At 43.9% G+C, this 16,722-nt stretch overlaps 1 protein-coding gene across 1 annotated transcript in view; it reads left to right on the forward strand.

Moving 5' to 3' along the window:
• Positions 1 to 1,169: 1,169 nt before the first annotated feature.
• Positions 1,170 to 16,722, forward strand: part of LOC126473812 (CD151 antigen) — a 197,202-nt gene continuing 181,649 nt past the window's right edge. Inside the window, exon 1 of the mRNA XM_050101119.1 lies at positions 1,170 to 1,263. The gene's annotated coding sequence lies outside the window, so the exon portion shown is untranslated. The remainder of the gene's footprint in view (positions 1,264 to 16,722) is intronic.

Consider the following 16,722-nt stretch of genomic DNA (forward strand, 5'->3'; position numbering starts at 1 on the left):
AAAATGGAAACATACCTGGGTGAAGCCGTGGATTTTACGACGACACGATAAAAGCATTCAGCAAAACTTGTTACGTGAGCTTGTAGTGAAGGACGTTAAGTCGTACATCAATTACTTAAGAATGGATGAGCATACATTTCTGTATGTGCTCAATGAAGTGTATCCTCATATCACAAAGCACAATATTCACTTAAGAACTGCTACATCTTCAGAAGACAGGCTCACTGTAACACTCCGATTCCTTGCTACAGGAGAGGGTTATGTTGGGTTAGGTTGGGTTCGGTTGGGTCACGTCTCCAATCTTCATAATCTATTTTTGTATTCAGCATGCATCACGTTGTAAAGCGCCTCATCAGCTTCATAAATCTCTATTAATTTTGTAGTTGTCAGCACACACCAATTGTATTTACCTGCAATGTTTATAAAAACACTACAACGACAGAATGCAGCGATGCTAGCGCTCCATGTGGTAACATGTCACATTGCAGTGAACAGAAGACAAGCGCCTTCTTTGATCAAATCTACAGCGAGGCCCTAGATTTGATCAAATATTGGACGACATTTGACAAAGTTCCCTATTACACCATCAAATATCTTTGACAAAGATATTGGACAAAGATATTTGACAAAGAAGTTTGATAGTGTAATACCGGCCTTAGGCTTGTCATTCTGTCGCGCTGACTACTCAGCTACCGGGGGCAGATGGTTGGAGCGTGAGTAGCTCTCTTTAGGAGACCTTAAGAGAGTTGGTACCGCCTGGTACGAATGTCTGCATACCACTTAATGTTACGTTCGATTTGCGTTTTCTTTTTTCTGCCAAGCGAACACCTTCGGATACTGAACTGCATCACATTCAGGGAGACTCGTTTCTGTCAACCAGTTCTGCAACAGAATAACGGAAAACAAAGGGACAGACGGAACTGAAATAAGTACGAAAACCTGCAATCTGCCGCTGAACGTGACAGAGGAGGACGAAAAAATAAACAAATCTTCGACAGAGCTACGAAAAAAAGAAAGCTGCTGAGAATAGCTCCAACTGCCGTCATGTGTGAGGATTTCTATAGGACTGTTGCACGCCGGAGCCGGCGTGCCCTGGGGGTGGGGGCTCTGCGCTGGCAACAGGTGTGTGACGCAACGAGCCGCGGCAGCCGTGACGTCACGGGGTCCCCGCCACCGGCTCTGCGGCCGCCGCTAGGGCCCAGTGTTCGTCCGACAGCGTCGCAGGACAGTCAGTGCCCCGAGCGCGCCGTCACGACGACAAAGGTAGGCACGCTTACTGTCTGTCACTCCTGGACGCCACCCAGTGAAATCTCTGGCCTAGTCAGTGTATTTTCGCTTGCTTTACTCGTCTGCGGGCGAACCCGTCGTATAACGAATCCCTATTGTGCAACTAGCGGCAACAGCATGGCACGGTTAATGTCTCTTCTTAACCGTACACGCGACGTCTGCGCATTCTGTTTACGGCGAGCAAAGGAAGCACAGATTCCGTCAGTCCCTCCAAAAATCAAACGTTGGGATTCCCAGAGTGGGTTATTCTCTACGTTCTGGTATTAAGGTGCGTATTTGCATTGTTTGGAACGGGGTGAATGGTTGCCTTTTAGATATTTACCACAAATGAGAGTAGTTTCTCACCTTTTTATTGAAGTCTGCGTATTTCTTGGCAGACATTTGTGGTGGTAATAATTACTTCTTGTCGTTATGGACGTGTAGCAGTGTTTTCGTGTCGGAGCGGTTGAGCACTTGCGTCTTAACTATGGATTCAAAAAACCACCGGCTTCTCTTATTAACTTGACAATAAATAAAACTTGAAACTTTCTGGCAGATTAAAACTGTGTGCTGGACCGAGACTCGAACTCGGGACCTTTGCCTTTCGCGGGCAAGTGCTCTACCAACTGAGCCACCCAAGCTTGGCTTGCCCGCAATGGGCAAAGGTCCCGAGTTCGAGTCTCGGTCCGGCACACAGTTTTAATCTGCCACAGAGTTTCATATCGGCACACACTCCGCTCTAGAGTGAAACTTTCATTCTAGAATAAAACTTGTTACCTTCGTTCAACGCCGGAGTCTGAAAGCGTTATTCACCGTCAAGATTGGATGTGACTATAAAAACAGGCAAGTTTTCCTGTGTGTGTGTGTGTGTGTGTGTGTGTGTGTGTGTGTGTGTGTGTGTGTGAGTGATGCTTAGGCAACTGGTAAACAATTACATGTATGGTGGCTTTTAACGATTGTCGACTTGGGTTGTAGACCACTCTTTAGTTCTTGTTACGACCGCGAGTTTTCTGTGCGCTACATTGCGCTTCGCAAGAGTAAAGACAGGGCTTTCGTATTTTATCTGCAAAGTACGTCAGTAATTGCGGTTTCATATAAGTTTGCTTGGAAATATTAAAAGTAACCAGCATTATCCATCGAAAGTGGAATCTTGGGGGGAGGGGGGGGGGGGGCTGTACTGTTAGGCCGCTCGCTTGCAGCTCACCGGATCTGGTAACAGCCGTATGTAGCCTATAGATAGTGTGCTGTTCGCCTACTTTCTCCAGAAAATTCTCCTGGTACTTCTTGCTGACTGCAGGCAGGAACAGTGGCTGTATTGCCACAGAGTCGTCGGGAAAAAGTCGTTGGTGCGGCCCTACAAGTGCCGCGGCCTGGTATTTTAGCGGAACTCTATAGCGTTCACACGTGTGTGCCCAGCGGAGAAAGGGAAGAGAGAGTGCATGCTAAGCGGCAGCGGAACGGAATGCAGTGATTTATCCCGCCGTTTCCCAGCGGGCTGCAAACCACGCGCTGTCCGTGTTTCTGGCTTTCTTATTCGCGGTTGGAGTTCGTTCTCACTTCAGGTCCGTAGTATTTCAGTACGGCGGCTAATTTCATGACTGCTCCTTACTGAAATGCCCACAGGTGTAAGAGGATCTTACAAGGAACAGATAGTTTTGCAAGATAGTGAATGTTGTTCAGATGGCGGCACATACGTAACGATTATTGAAAGTGCTAGTATTAAGTGTCAGTTAAATTGCTGTATACATCTATTTCATGCTACCGTAATCGTGCACTCGTGACGACTTTTTCGTGTTTAGTAGTTCTCTAAGTGTGGCTGCAGTTAACTAAGCTAATGTTTCTCCTTCTGCTGTTGACATAGGCAGCCAACAATATTTACATTCATTTCTGAAAGCCCTCTTCTGGAAAAGCGGCTATTTAGCGGGCAAACATTGAACTGTGCTAAGAAAGGCAAATTTATAGTTCACACGATGAATACGGAGAAAATTTTAGGTTTCAGCAAGTGACGATTGAATTTGTACTGGAAAAGGGGGGAGGGGGGGGTCTCCGTAGAATATCGAGGAAGAGTGCTGGAATTCAGTGGAAAGTAGCAGTCAGTTACGTAGTTTATTTAGATAAAACTAAACTTACGTGTAGGACCAACTTCCACTTCAACTTTCGATTTAAGTTCACCGAGAGCAAATGTCTCTTCCTCAGTGACGAATGTTCAGGGAATGAATTCCATTCAAAAATAAAAAATGCAACTGAAAGGTTATAAAGTAAATCCCATACAAGCAATATTGGAAAGATATGCTTAGTCCCTACAAAGACTACTCATCGAATAATTTACTATGCGTAAGACACATTAAAGTTGCAGTAAAAGAGTATAGTGGGCGCGAAACATTCAATTTCTCAAATGAGGCCGTATGTTACATAGATGGCGTCTGAGAGTTTTTCATTTTTCTGTTGTCGATCGTAGGTTTTGTGTGTAATATTTAATTGTTCCGACTGGTGCATAGATCGTGTTTAGTGTTTATATGGGTCTAATGGAGGTGGCGAACAATTGAGAGGAGCGGTGTTTCGGATTGTTTTGATTACTACACCAATGCGTTTTCATGGGATGAGGGTGGCATATTGAACTGTAGTGTAGCCCAAAGTCTTAGGTTACATTTGAAGGTGACGGATTGGTTGAGAGTTGGAGCCAACGAATTATGACCACTTTTTTTATGTACTGTAACTTGCAAGTTTTCACTTTTTGTTTCTGGTCCATCCATACTTTTCCGTTGTGGTCTGATATTTTCAAATTTTGAATGTTTGAAGATAACAGTATCATTTCCAGCTAAAAATTCCTTATACTTGTGGACGTTCCGTTAGTTTGTCGGATTTTATTTTGCTAATGTTCTCATTTTAGTGACGTCACCCACTGTTGGTGTAATACAGGCCTTACGAAACTAAGTCCTTCGACAAATCTTTTCTAAAATCATGCAGAGAATTGCAAGACGGTGTGCTGCTTGATATTTTAGTATATAAGCTTGTTTCGGCTTTATTGCCTTGGTCAGTACATGTCCTGGCGTAATGGACACGTGAACTTTGAGTAGACCATTATTGCTGTCGTTCTTGGATGCAGTAGTTTATCAGCAACGTTTTAAAGTTGTTCGATAATTTACTGTCGCGCGTATGTTTCTTTATCTGATAGTCGTAGAAATTAGTGTTTGACAGCTGGGACCATGTTCTTATTAAAAATTTGCATTCCAGTACAGTCAGATTTATAAAACTTCTTTTATAAAAGGACATTTGACAATGTTTTAGTGTAATGCGGGCCTGAGACTCGTATCTCCATATTTCCTTCAGTCTGGGCGGGGCCCACGTTGACTAATCCCGTCTGTCACATATAAACTCATAAACATTTGGTGCGTAAAAAAAGCAGATTTATGAAGTCATGGCTAAACAGGCATTATTCCACGATTCTGAACCTCGCTTTCTATTGATCGAAAAACTAATTTTGTTGCGGAATATATTGTGGTGTCTATTATTGACATAATGTTGTGGGATCAGCAGTTAGTTTTAAGCATATTCTCTCTTTCGAAATTAGCCCGTATCGACATCGGATCTACAGATTTCGATCTTCCACAGTGTCACATGTAAGAGGGAAATGAACATTAAGAGGGTGCTTGACCTTTCAGATGAAAGCAATCAGCATTCCAAAATTTGATTGTAACAACGGTGATCGGTACAGATTTATGACCATGTTCGGAGATATGACGGGATACAGATGCTTCAGAATGTAAACAAATGATCAAATTCAAAAAATGTAATTGTACTGCCAACAATAGAATTTCCGGCGGTCACGAGCCAGTGCATTTGTCCTCCACTTGTCAAAAGCTTGCCACAGATTACAGGAAATTATTCTGCAGTTTCCTAGTAAATACCTGTTTTGTATGGATATAGTAAAGAGTAAAAAAGGTATATAGCGCTCCCTCCTTCCACCCTTGCATAGTTAATATACAGCAATATCATCTTCGGAGATCTATTGTGTAACACATTTTTAAAATTTGACGCGCAGTTTCTGCGCTAAGTGCGGAGTTACTAGCTTTGAGCCGTGGGTATGCTGCATATCCGTTTCGGAACGTAATCCGAGGGATGACGTACCACACTCTAGCCATTGATCTGCTAGCCACATGCGAACCGCCGCAAAAGTGCAACGAACGGTACATGAATAACCCGATATTCCTCTTCCACCCGCATTTGGAGAGGTGAAGGGAGGACTGAATTTGCCTGAACCAAGAGATTTTAATGTGAAAACGCAGACGGATTCATCCCCATGCATTTGCTACACCTCCCTATGGGCTACGTCACACTTCTAAGACCACTGCAGCACTCCTGGAACCCTCTCCCCCGCCCCCCCCCCCCCCCCATCTCCGGTTATTGCCTCGTAGTAATTAACCACAAACTATTAATCCCTTATTTAAAGTGAGCTGCCATCTGGCGCGCGCTTCGTGAAAATAATGTTCTTAACTCCCCAGGCAACTCCACAACACTCCTCCACCGATGATTGTCTCCTGTAGATATCGAGAGCACTTTACTGACCACATTTGTGGTCCTATTGTTTTGTTGTAGGGACACAAGCATTGCCTGCAAGCGATCATGCTACCGTTAAAAAATTAACGTAAGACAAACCGTCACAGATGGAGTATTACTTGCCGTTTGTTACTGGTTTCCCCTCAGCTATCTAGAGCATCTTCAGATTTTCATCACCCTGATGGCCACACGTCAAAAGTTTAGAGCTCTGCGTTCGGCACCATTGTCACACTTGTGAGCTTAGCTCTGGAATTTTGACGAGTCATCAAGTGATCAATATCTGAAGATCCTAATTTGCAATGTAGCTAATAACAAAAATAGCGAGTAATACTTGGCATGGCTTCTTATAATTCGTTGAACGTTCGCCGTCCAGTATAACAGCTATTCTATTAATCTTACACCGCTACATATTCTGTATTATAGTGTGTTGCTAACTGCAAAACCTTGTGCGAAAAAAGCGGGCACAACAACACTCGTCAGAGGTGGTCCCATGTTTCTTCTGGTGGAAAGCGTGTTCAGTTCAGTATCCCACAACAGACGTGCACTACATATGTAATTTAGTGCAGCCATGTTACTCTTATAAATATGCATAATCTTGATCTCTTTCTAGTCGTCGGTCGTTCTCTGGCGTGAAAGATTGTCGATAACTGGGCAAGGCAATGTGTTAATTTTACAGTATTAATGTTGAACTAGTTTTGTTTCGCGACGACGAGGTTGTTAGTTTTAAAGTCGCCCGCTTGTGGATTTGTGTGGAGGTCAAGCTGTGGTAGGGTGTTTATTCGTGAATGCACTTAGCAGTACGCACTGTTGTGGCCCTGAAGAATTATCTGAATCGGTTGGCCGCTTCATCAGCAGCTTGATAAGAGCTGAACTTTCGTGACACATTTGCCTTTCGCAGTGTTAATATCTGGCCTGACGGACTGGTTCATCTGTAATGTGCCACTCGTCTGCCCCAGTAAAACACTTCCTTTCGGAAGCAGTCTAGTGAAATATTTTATTGATCAGTAAATTTCTTGGTTTTCACGGGATTATTGTGGAAGTCAAAAGTTGTGGTAGTGCACTGGATTGCACTCCCTGGATCATCTAAAACAAACAGGCTGTTCCTTGATCAGTATCCTGCCACATTGCTCTTCGTAGCTCATGCAGTTTGTCAGCAGCCAGTCGCAAACTGAGCGTGGGGAAAAATAATTCCTGAGTCATCACGAACCGCCGCCTCCGTTATTTCGTCCTTATGCAAAGTCGTAAAGCTCCTTACTGGTTGTGCAATATCCAGCAGAGGTAAGCACCGTAAGTGGTGCACGCTGTTAGAATGCCATTCTGTGTCTGATGCCTCTCTACACAGCTCTGGTAGCAAGAGCGTTCTGTTGATTCACACCTGCCACAGTAGGACTGAAGCACACGAGGCTAAATCTGCCGTTTGTAACGTCACTCGTGACAAGGGCTGTTGGTAAAATATCGATATTTCTTCCAAAAAATATCGATATGAACATTGGCGATATTTCCCCCAATATATCAATGTAAAAAGGCAATATCGAGAACCGAATATTTTTATTTTACATTTTTATCAAAATTTCCGCAAAATATTTGAACTTCTTTTAAGATTGTAGTAGGGCATAATTTTGCTTTAACTGTGTGGAGTCTTACTACTTTCTGAGTTTTCATCACGTCCGGTCTTTCTCTTTGACTGTGTGAAGCAAGTAAGTGTGGCACAAAAGAACTACTCCGATTGCACTAGAGGGTGCGGGGTGAATGCAATATTTCCGATGTGAATATACGGCACTCCAGATGTGTTAAACAATTTTCACACAGACATTCTTCAAAAACACTAGCTGAAAATGAATAATGGTCGTTGCGGTGGTGGGAGACGTGTGAGGGGGAAATGCTGACGTAATCGGCGCCCGGCGCTACCAACGAATTGCAACGTTTAGCGTCACCGGTCGATTTTGACAAGTACTAGGGCGCTGACGTTTGCAGAAATGAGAGAAGGAAGTCGACATGAAGTGTTCCGCAGAAATCCGATATTTGACGAAACCGAACGGTGGACCCATCACGCTTTTATAATGCCAGCTGCATGCATTTACCATTGCTAGTAATTATTGCAAAGCGTGAACATGCATCGTTTTTAATTCTTGCTGTAAGGGGGATAGGTAAACTCCTAGCTTGTTGATTTACAGAATAATAGTAAATCAATGCTTAAATGTGCAGCCGATATTTTTATAGCCATTTACGTAGATATATCGACAATTTTTTCGATATATCGAGAGCAGATTCAGATATCTCATTAAATATCGATATATCGCGTTTTTGTTATTTTGTGTCTTACTCCCGACAACGAAGTAATTACCAGCCCGAAAGGAAACGAGCAGAAAGTGGTACCTGACGTTCCCCAAGGAAATGCTACAGGCTCTGTTCAGTTTCTAATCTGTATAAATTATTTAGGAGACAATTTGGCAACCCTCTGTCTGCTTGCAGGTGATGCTGTCTGTCGTCCAGTAAAGTCATGATAACATAAAACCAATTTCAAAATAATTTAGACAAGTGGCACTAATTAATAAAAACAGATGATCGACATGAGTAGCAAAAAGTCTGTTTATTTTGGTTACATGATGAATCGCCCAAATCTAAAGGCTGCCAGTTCAACTCAGAAACACAGGGATTGCAATTACTAACAACTTAAATTGGAACGGTCACTCAATGTTGTGGGAAAGGCGAACCAAAGACTGCGTTTTATTGGCAGAACGCTGAGATAGTCAAACAGCTCCAATATAGAGGCTGCCTACGTGACGCTTGTCCGTCCTCTGTTAGACTATTGCTGTGCGGTAAGGAATCCTTGCAGGATAGGATTGGAGGACATTGAAAAAGTTCAAAGAAGGGCAGTTGGTCTTGTGTTATGGCTAAGTAGGGGAGAGTCACGGGTGGATGCGTGAGTTGGGATGGCAATCGTTGAAACGAAGGCGTTTTTCGTTGTTTCTAGTTTTTTCACGAAATTTGTCAACATTCTCCTACGAATGTGAAAATATTTTTACTTACATCTACATAGGGAAAAATGACCAGCATGCTAGTAGTAAGACAATAAATGAAATGTATTAAAGCTGTGAATACAATTAATCATCAGTTGTGTAAGGGAACAACAATGAAAATTTGTGCCGGAACGGGACATGAAGCCGGATTTCCCACTTTTTCGTGAGCGGCCGCCTTACCACTTGGGTTATCCGTGCACGACCCACGGCGAGACCCCCAAATTTCCACTCGTCGGCTGTAGTCGCTGCAGTGCCTGTTCTTGCATCGTTCCTCTTAACACAGGCACTGCGATACTTCTACATACATACTCTGCAAACCACAGTGAGGTGCGTGGCAGAGGCTGCATCCCATTGTACCAGTTATTAGGGTTTCTTTCTGTTCAATTCGCGTATGGAGAGCGGGAAGAATGATTGGTTGAAGGCCTCTGTGCGTGCAGTAATTATTCTATGTGAGCGATACGTAAGGAGGATTTAGTGTATTCCTAGAGTACATTTAAAGCCAGTTCTTGAAACTTTACTACCAGACTTTCTCGAGATAGTTTACGTCTGTCTTCAAGAGTCTTCCACTTCAGTTCCTCCAGCATCTCTGTGACACTCTACCACGAATTATACAAACCTGTGACCATTCGTGCTGCCCTTCTCTGTGTGTATATGTTCAATATCCCCCCGTCAGTCCTCTCTGGTATCGGTCCCACACACTTGAGCCATACTCTGGGATGGGTCGCACGAGTGATATGTAATCAATCTCCTTTGTAGACTGGTTGCACTGCCCCAGTATTCTACCAATAAACAGACGTCTTAACACCTGCGTTACCAACGACTGAACCTTTATTATTCCATTTCGTACCGCTACAAAGTGTTACCCAGGTATTTGTGTGAGTTGGCGGATTCCAACAGTGGCTCGCCGACCAACAGTCATATACAGTAGCAAACTGACAAATCGGAGCTCGCACGGAAAGATTAGTGTTCGTTTTTCCCCCACATGCTATTCGGGACTGGAACGCTAGAGAAACAGTCGTGGTCAGACGGATCCTCTGTCAACCACGCTGAGCAGTTATGTAGAGGTAGAACTAATTTCTACATAATATGGCGAATAACCTCGGTGACAGGTTATCGCATTCTTGCGAGCACCTGAACGTACTATGTTGACAAAGATAATCCAGCTGCAGTCTCTGAAAATGGAGTAGCTAGATACGGCACGTAACCTGGGTGCGCCAGACCTCGTACGCCCTTTTGGAGTGGCAGTCGGGGGCGCAGGATGGGAAAGACCCACGAAGTCGGCGCTTATGATCGCTGTCAGATCGTAACACTAGTCCACGGTGTCAAGGCTGTGCGGTGGGTGAAACTACCCCCGATCCCGTCTGGTGTTACGGACAACACATTGACAGATCAGTGGGTATTGTCTGCAGTGAAGTAAACAACCTGTAAATTCTGTAGTGGACGGCAACTGGCGACCTGCCATACTATTCAGAATCAGTTGGTTACGGACTGCCGACGCCAACGGCCCGCATATTGCACCGTCCGACAAAGAAACCAAGGACTTACATAACAGTCGGATGCCAATGTCACTTCATACACACACCATCGGCGGGTGCGTAAATGATTAGTTGCAGTTCTGTCAGATACGACCACCGAGGTGAAAAAGTGTTGTTACGAGGCATGGTAGGGTATATGAAGCGTGAATAGCGTCAGATGGTGAATGATAACTGTGAAACACAATGGCCCTTACTCATATCATAGAGCGTTATTAACACCTTGCAAGTTTAAAGCAGCAGCATTCTGGGTCTCCATTTGGCTAACTGGTCGAATCGTGCAATACGAGGCTGTTCAACAAATTCTGGAAGTTAGTCCATAAAATTTTTCTACGCTTACCTTTTATTTACTGTGAATTGCCTCCTTCGAAATAATCTCCTCCACAATTGATAAACAGTTCCCAAAGCAGTTTCCGTTTCCGTAACCAGTCTTGGTACGCCTGTTGTATCGCGAATTTTCTTGAATCTCGTGTATCGTTACAAATCCTCGTCGTTTCAACGGGGGTTTCAAGTTTGAAAATAAAGTCCGCAGGGGCCAGGTCTGGAGAGTACGGACTATGAGGCAGCGCAGTGATTTCATTTTCTGTGCAATAGTCACCCAACAACAGAGACGAATGTGCGGATGCGTTATCGTAGTCGCCACATTTCAGGTCGTTCTCTTCTCACATTTTCTCTCGGGCGTCGCAACACCTCCCGACAGTAAAATCGATTGACAGCTTCTCCCTGTGGCACATATTCGTGATGAACTAATCGTTCAAAGTCAAAGAAAACTATCACCTTGAGTTTGACATTTGACCTGACGAGCTTTGGTTGGTCTCTGAGAACCTTTCCTAACCCACTGTGAAGACTGAAACTTGATATCGTCATCATAACCGTACACCGACGTCTCATCACCAGTTATGATTCTCTAAGGAACATCTCGTTCTCATTTGCGCGATCAAAAAGTTCTTAACAAATTGCTAAGCGAAGGTGTTTCTGGTCTTGACTTACGAGCCATGGGACGAACTTGGCGGCAACATGTTCATCCGAATATGATGTCAGGATTTCATTAAATGATCCAACTGAAGTGATACATTTTTCTGAAATCTCCCGGACAGTCTGTCTTCGATTGGCATGCACAATTTCGCTGACATTCCCAGCGTAAGCGTCTTCGGTAGACATCGAAGAGTGTCCTGAACAACCGTCATCTTTAACTTCAGCCTGGCTACTTTTAAACCGTTTGGACGATTCGCAACAGAGTATGGCTTAAGCACGCGTCACTGTAGGCTTGCTGCATCGTTTTGTAAAGATTTCCTTGAGTTTCACGCGAAATTTGATACACCGGTTCCCGTCAGATCAGCGAAGTTGAGCGCTGTCGGGCGTGGCCGGCACTTGGATAGGTGACCATCCAGGCCGCCATGCGCTGTTGCCATTTTCCGGGATGCACTCAGCCTCGTGATGGCAATTGAGGAGCTACTCGACTGAATAGTTGCGGCTCCGGTCAAAGGAAACCATCACAACGACCGGGAGAGCGGTGTGCGGACAACACGCCCCTCCCTTTCCGCGTCCTCCATTGAGGATGACACGGCGGTCGGATGGTACCGGTAGGCCACTCGTGGCCTGAAGACGAGGTGCTTCACGCAAAATTTAATCCAGACGCGTTGCTTCTCTAACTCTGCCATCTGAGAATTCGCAGACTGTGCGACACAACGCTCTACTCAATACAGACTCAACAACTACTAACAGACATACAACAATGAAACTTCCGGGAGTTACACAATAAACACAGGTGTGTGCAGGGATGCCAACCGCATTTCACTACAACACACTACTGGCGCGAAATTACGGATGTTCCTTGAATTTTTTGAAGATACGTCGTATACAAATTTTTGACTGGCACGATGTTAGACTGAGATCGCGAGGGCAGTCATGCTCGTCAAGGTTGCGGTTGACCACGAGGCAGGATCGCCGAACCGTCCACCGAGCAATTTGTACCGCTTCACGCCTACGTCTGCCATCCGACAAGTAAGAGACTCCCTGCAACATTGTCATCCGCACCATTGGTCGGAGATTAGCGGCCGTCGTGGTACGGATTTACCGTCGCACGCTTAGGCTGGCGTTAAGACGACAAAAACGGCTGTTTGCAGTGGCGCCGCCACCGGGAAGTGTGGAATACTGGTGAACAGCGCCACACTGTCTTCAGTGATGAGTCCTGTCTCTGCACTACCTCGCATAACCATCGTCGGCGAATATGATGACCATCTTCAAACGTTTCGGAGCGGCACAGCTGTTCCCCCTGTGGTCATGGTGTAGAGAACCATCGGGTACGACTTCAGGTTACACGTGTTTGTGTGAGAACCATCATCATCATCATCATTTAAGACTGATTATGCCTTTCAGCGTTCAGACTGGAGCATAGTCCCCCTTATAAAATTCCACCATGATCCCCTATTCAGTGCTAACATTGGTGCCTCTTCTGATGTTAAACCTGTTCTGGTCTTCAGTCCTGAGACTGGTTTGATGCAGCTCTCCATGCTACTCTATCCTGTGCAAGCTCTTTCATCTCCCAGTACCTACTGCAACCTACATCCTTCTGAATCTCCTTAGTGTATTCATCTCTTGGTTTCCCTCTACGATTTTTACCCTCCACACTGCCCTCCAATGCTAAATTTGTGATCCCTTGATGCCTCAAAACATGTCCTACCAATCGATCCCTTTTTCTAGTCAAGTTGCGCCACAAACTTCTCTTCTCCCCAATCCTATTCAATACCTCCTCATTAGTTACGTGATCTACCCATCTAATCTTCAGCATTCTTTTGTAGCACCATATTTCGAAAGCTTCTATTCTCTTCTTGTCCAAACTATTTATCGTCCACGTTTCACTTCCATACATGGCTAAACTCCATACAAATACTTTCAGAAACGACTTCCTGACACTTAAATCTCTACTCGATGTTAACAAATTTCTCTTCTTCAGAAATGATTTCCTTGGCATTGCCACTCTACATTTTATATCCTCTCTACTTCGACCATCATCAGTTATTTTACTCCCTAAATAGCAAAACTCCTTTACTACTTTAAGTGTCTCATTTCCTAATCTAATTCCCTCAGCATCACCCGATTTAATTTGACTACATTCCATTATCCTCGTTTTGCTTTTGTTGGCGTTCATCTTATATCCTCCTTTCAAGACACTATCCATTCCGTTCAACTGCTCTTCCAAGTCCTTTGTTGTCGTTGGTAGAATGACAATGTCCTCGGCGAACCTCAAAGTTCTTATGTCTTCTCCATGGATTTAAATTCCTACTTCGAATTTTTCTTTTGTTTCCTTTATTGCTTGCTCAATATACAGATTGAATAACATCGGGGATAGGCTACAACCCTGTCTCACTCCCTTCCCAACCACTGCTTGCCTTTCATGCCCCTCGACTCTTATAACTGCCATCTGGTTTCTGTACAAATTGTAAATAGCCTTTCGCTCCCTGTATTTTACCCCTGCCACCTTCAGAATTTGAAAGAGAGTATTCCAGTTAACATTGTCAAAAGCTTTCTCTAAGTCTACAAATGCTAGAAACGTAGGTTTGCCTTTTCTTAATCTTTCTTCTAAGATAAGTCGTAAGGTTAGAATTGCCTCACCTGTTCCAACATTTCTACGGAATCCAAACTGATCTTCCCCGAGGTCCGCTTCTACCAGTTTTTCCATTCGTCCGTAAAGAATTCGCGTTAGTATTTTGCAGCCGTGACTTATTAAACTGATAGTTCGGTAATTTTCACATCTGTCAACACCTGCTTTCTTGGGGATTGGAATTATTATATTCTTCTTGAAGTCTGAGGGTATTTCGCCTGTCTCATACATCTTGCTCACCAGATGGTAGAGTTTTGTCATGACTGGCTCTCCCAAGACCATCAGTAGTTCTAATGGAATGTTGTCTACTCCCGGGGCCTTGTTTCGACTCAGATCTTTCAGTGCTCTGTCAAACTCTTCATGCAGTATCTTATCTCCCATTTCGTCTTCGTCTTCATCTACATCCTCTTCCATTTCCATAATATTGTCCTCAAGTACATCGCCCTTGTATAAACCCTCTATATACTCCTTCCACCTTTCTATCTTCCCTTCTTTGCTTAGAACTGGGTTGCCATCTGAGCTCTTGATATTCATACAAGTGGTGCTCTTCTCTCCAAAGGTCTCTTTAATTTTACTGTAGGCAGTGTCTATCTTACCACTAGTGAGACAAGCCTCTACATCCTTACATTTGTCCTCTAGCCATCCCTGCTTAGCCATTTTGCACTTCCTGTCGATCTCATTTTTGAGACGTTTGTATTCCTTTTTGCCTGCTTCATTTACTGCATTTTTATATTTTCTCCTTTCATCAATTAAATTCAAGGATTTCTACTAGCCCTCGTCTTTTTACCTACTTGGTCGTCTGCTGCCTTCTCTACTTCATCCCTCAGAGCTACCCATTCTTCTTCTACTGTATTTCTTTCCTCCATTCCTGTCAATTGTTCCCTTATGCTTTCCCTGAAACTTTGTTTACTTCAAAATCATTCTTAACCGAATCCAGGTACCTTCTCCTTGGTCTACCCCGACTCCTCCTACCCTCCACTGCTGAACCCATGAGTCTCTTGGGTAACCTTGCTGCTCCCATGCGTGTAACATGACCCCACCATCTAAGCCTGTTCGCCCTGGCTGCTACATCTATAGAGTTCATTCCCAGTTTTTCTTTGATTTCCTCATTGTGGACACCCTCCTGCCATTGTTCCCATCTACTAGTACCTGCAATCATCCTAGCTACTTTCATATCCGGAGCCTCAACCTTGTTGATAAGGTAACCTGAATCCACCCAGCTTTCGCTCCCATACAACAAAGTTGGTCGAAAGATTGAACGGTGCACAGATAACTTAGTCTCGGTACTGACTTCCTTCTTGCAGAAGAGAGTAGATCGTAGCTGAGCGCTCACTGCATTAGCTTTGCTACACCTCGCTTCCAGTTCTTTCACTATGTTGCCATCCTGTGAGAATATGCATCCTAAGTACTTGAAACCGTCCACCTGTTCTAACTTTGTTCCTCCTATTTGGCACTCAATCCGTTTATATCTCTTTCCCACTGACATTACTTTCGTTTTGGAGATGCTGATCTTCATACCATAGTCCTCACATTTCTGATCTAGCTCTGAAATATTACTTTGCAAACTTTCAATCGAATCTGTCATCACAACTAAGTCATCCGCATATGCGAGACTGCTTATTTTGTGCTCACATATCTTAATCTCACCCAGCCAGTCTATTGTTTTCAACATATGATCCATAAATAATATGAACAACAGTGGAGACAGGTTGCAGCCTTGTCTTACCCCTGAAACTACTCTGAACCATGGACTCAATTAACCGTCAACTCTAACTGCTGCCTGACTATCCATGTAAAGACCTTTAATTACTTGCAAAAGTTTGCCTCCTATTCCATAATCTCGTAGAACAGACAATAACTTCCTAATAGGAACCCGGTCATATGCCATTTCTAGATCTATAAAGCGTAGATACAATTCCCTGTTCCACTCATAACACTTCTCCTTTATTTGCCGTAAGCTAAAGATCTGGTCCTGACAACCTCTAAGAGGCCTAAACCCACACTGATTTTCATCCAATTGGTCCTCAACTAATACTCGCACTTTCCTTTCAACAATACCTGCGAAGATTTTACCCACAACGCTGATTAGAGATGCCTCTGTAGTTGTTACAATCTTTTCTGTTTCCGTGTTTAAAGATTGGTGTGATTACTGCTTTTGTCCAGTCTGATGGAACCAGTCCCGACTCCCAGGCCATTTCAATTATCCTGTGTAGCCATTTAAGACCTGACATTCCGCTGTATTTGATGAGTTCCGACTTAATTTCATCCACCCCAGCTGCTTTATTGCACTGCAATCTATTGACCATTTTCTCCACTTCCTCAAATTCCTATTTCCATTATTATTCCTATCCCACTGTACCTCGAAATCTGAAACATTACTGATCGTATTTTCACCTACATTTAGCAACTCTTCAAAATATGCCCTCCATCTGCCCAAGGCATCCACAGGATTCACCAGCAGTTTTCCTGACGTGTCCAAAATACTTGTCATTTCCTTCTTACCTCCCTTTCGAAGACTGCTAATTACACTCCAGAATGGTTTTCCAGCAGCTTGACCCAAAGTCTCCAACCTGTTTCCAAAGCCTTCCGAAGATTTCTTCTTGGGTACTGCAATTATCTGTTTGGCTTTGTTTCTTTCTTCAACATAACTTTCTCTGTCTACCTGAGTTCTAGTATGTAGCCATTTTTGATACGCCTTCTTTTTCCTTTTATAGGCTGCCTTGACTGTGTCATTCCACCAAGC

This window comes from Schistocerca serialis, chromosome 4 (genome assembly GCF_023864345.2).
Source record: "Schistocerca serialis cubense isolate TAMUIC-IGC-003099 chromosome 4, iqSchSeri2.2, whole genome shotgun sequence".
Lineage (NCBI taxonomy): Eukaryota > Metazoa > Arthropoda > Insecta > Orthoptera > Acrididae > Schistocerca > Schistocerca serialis.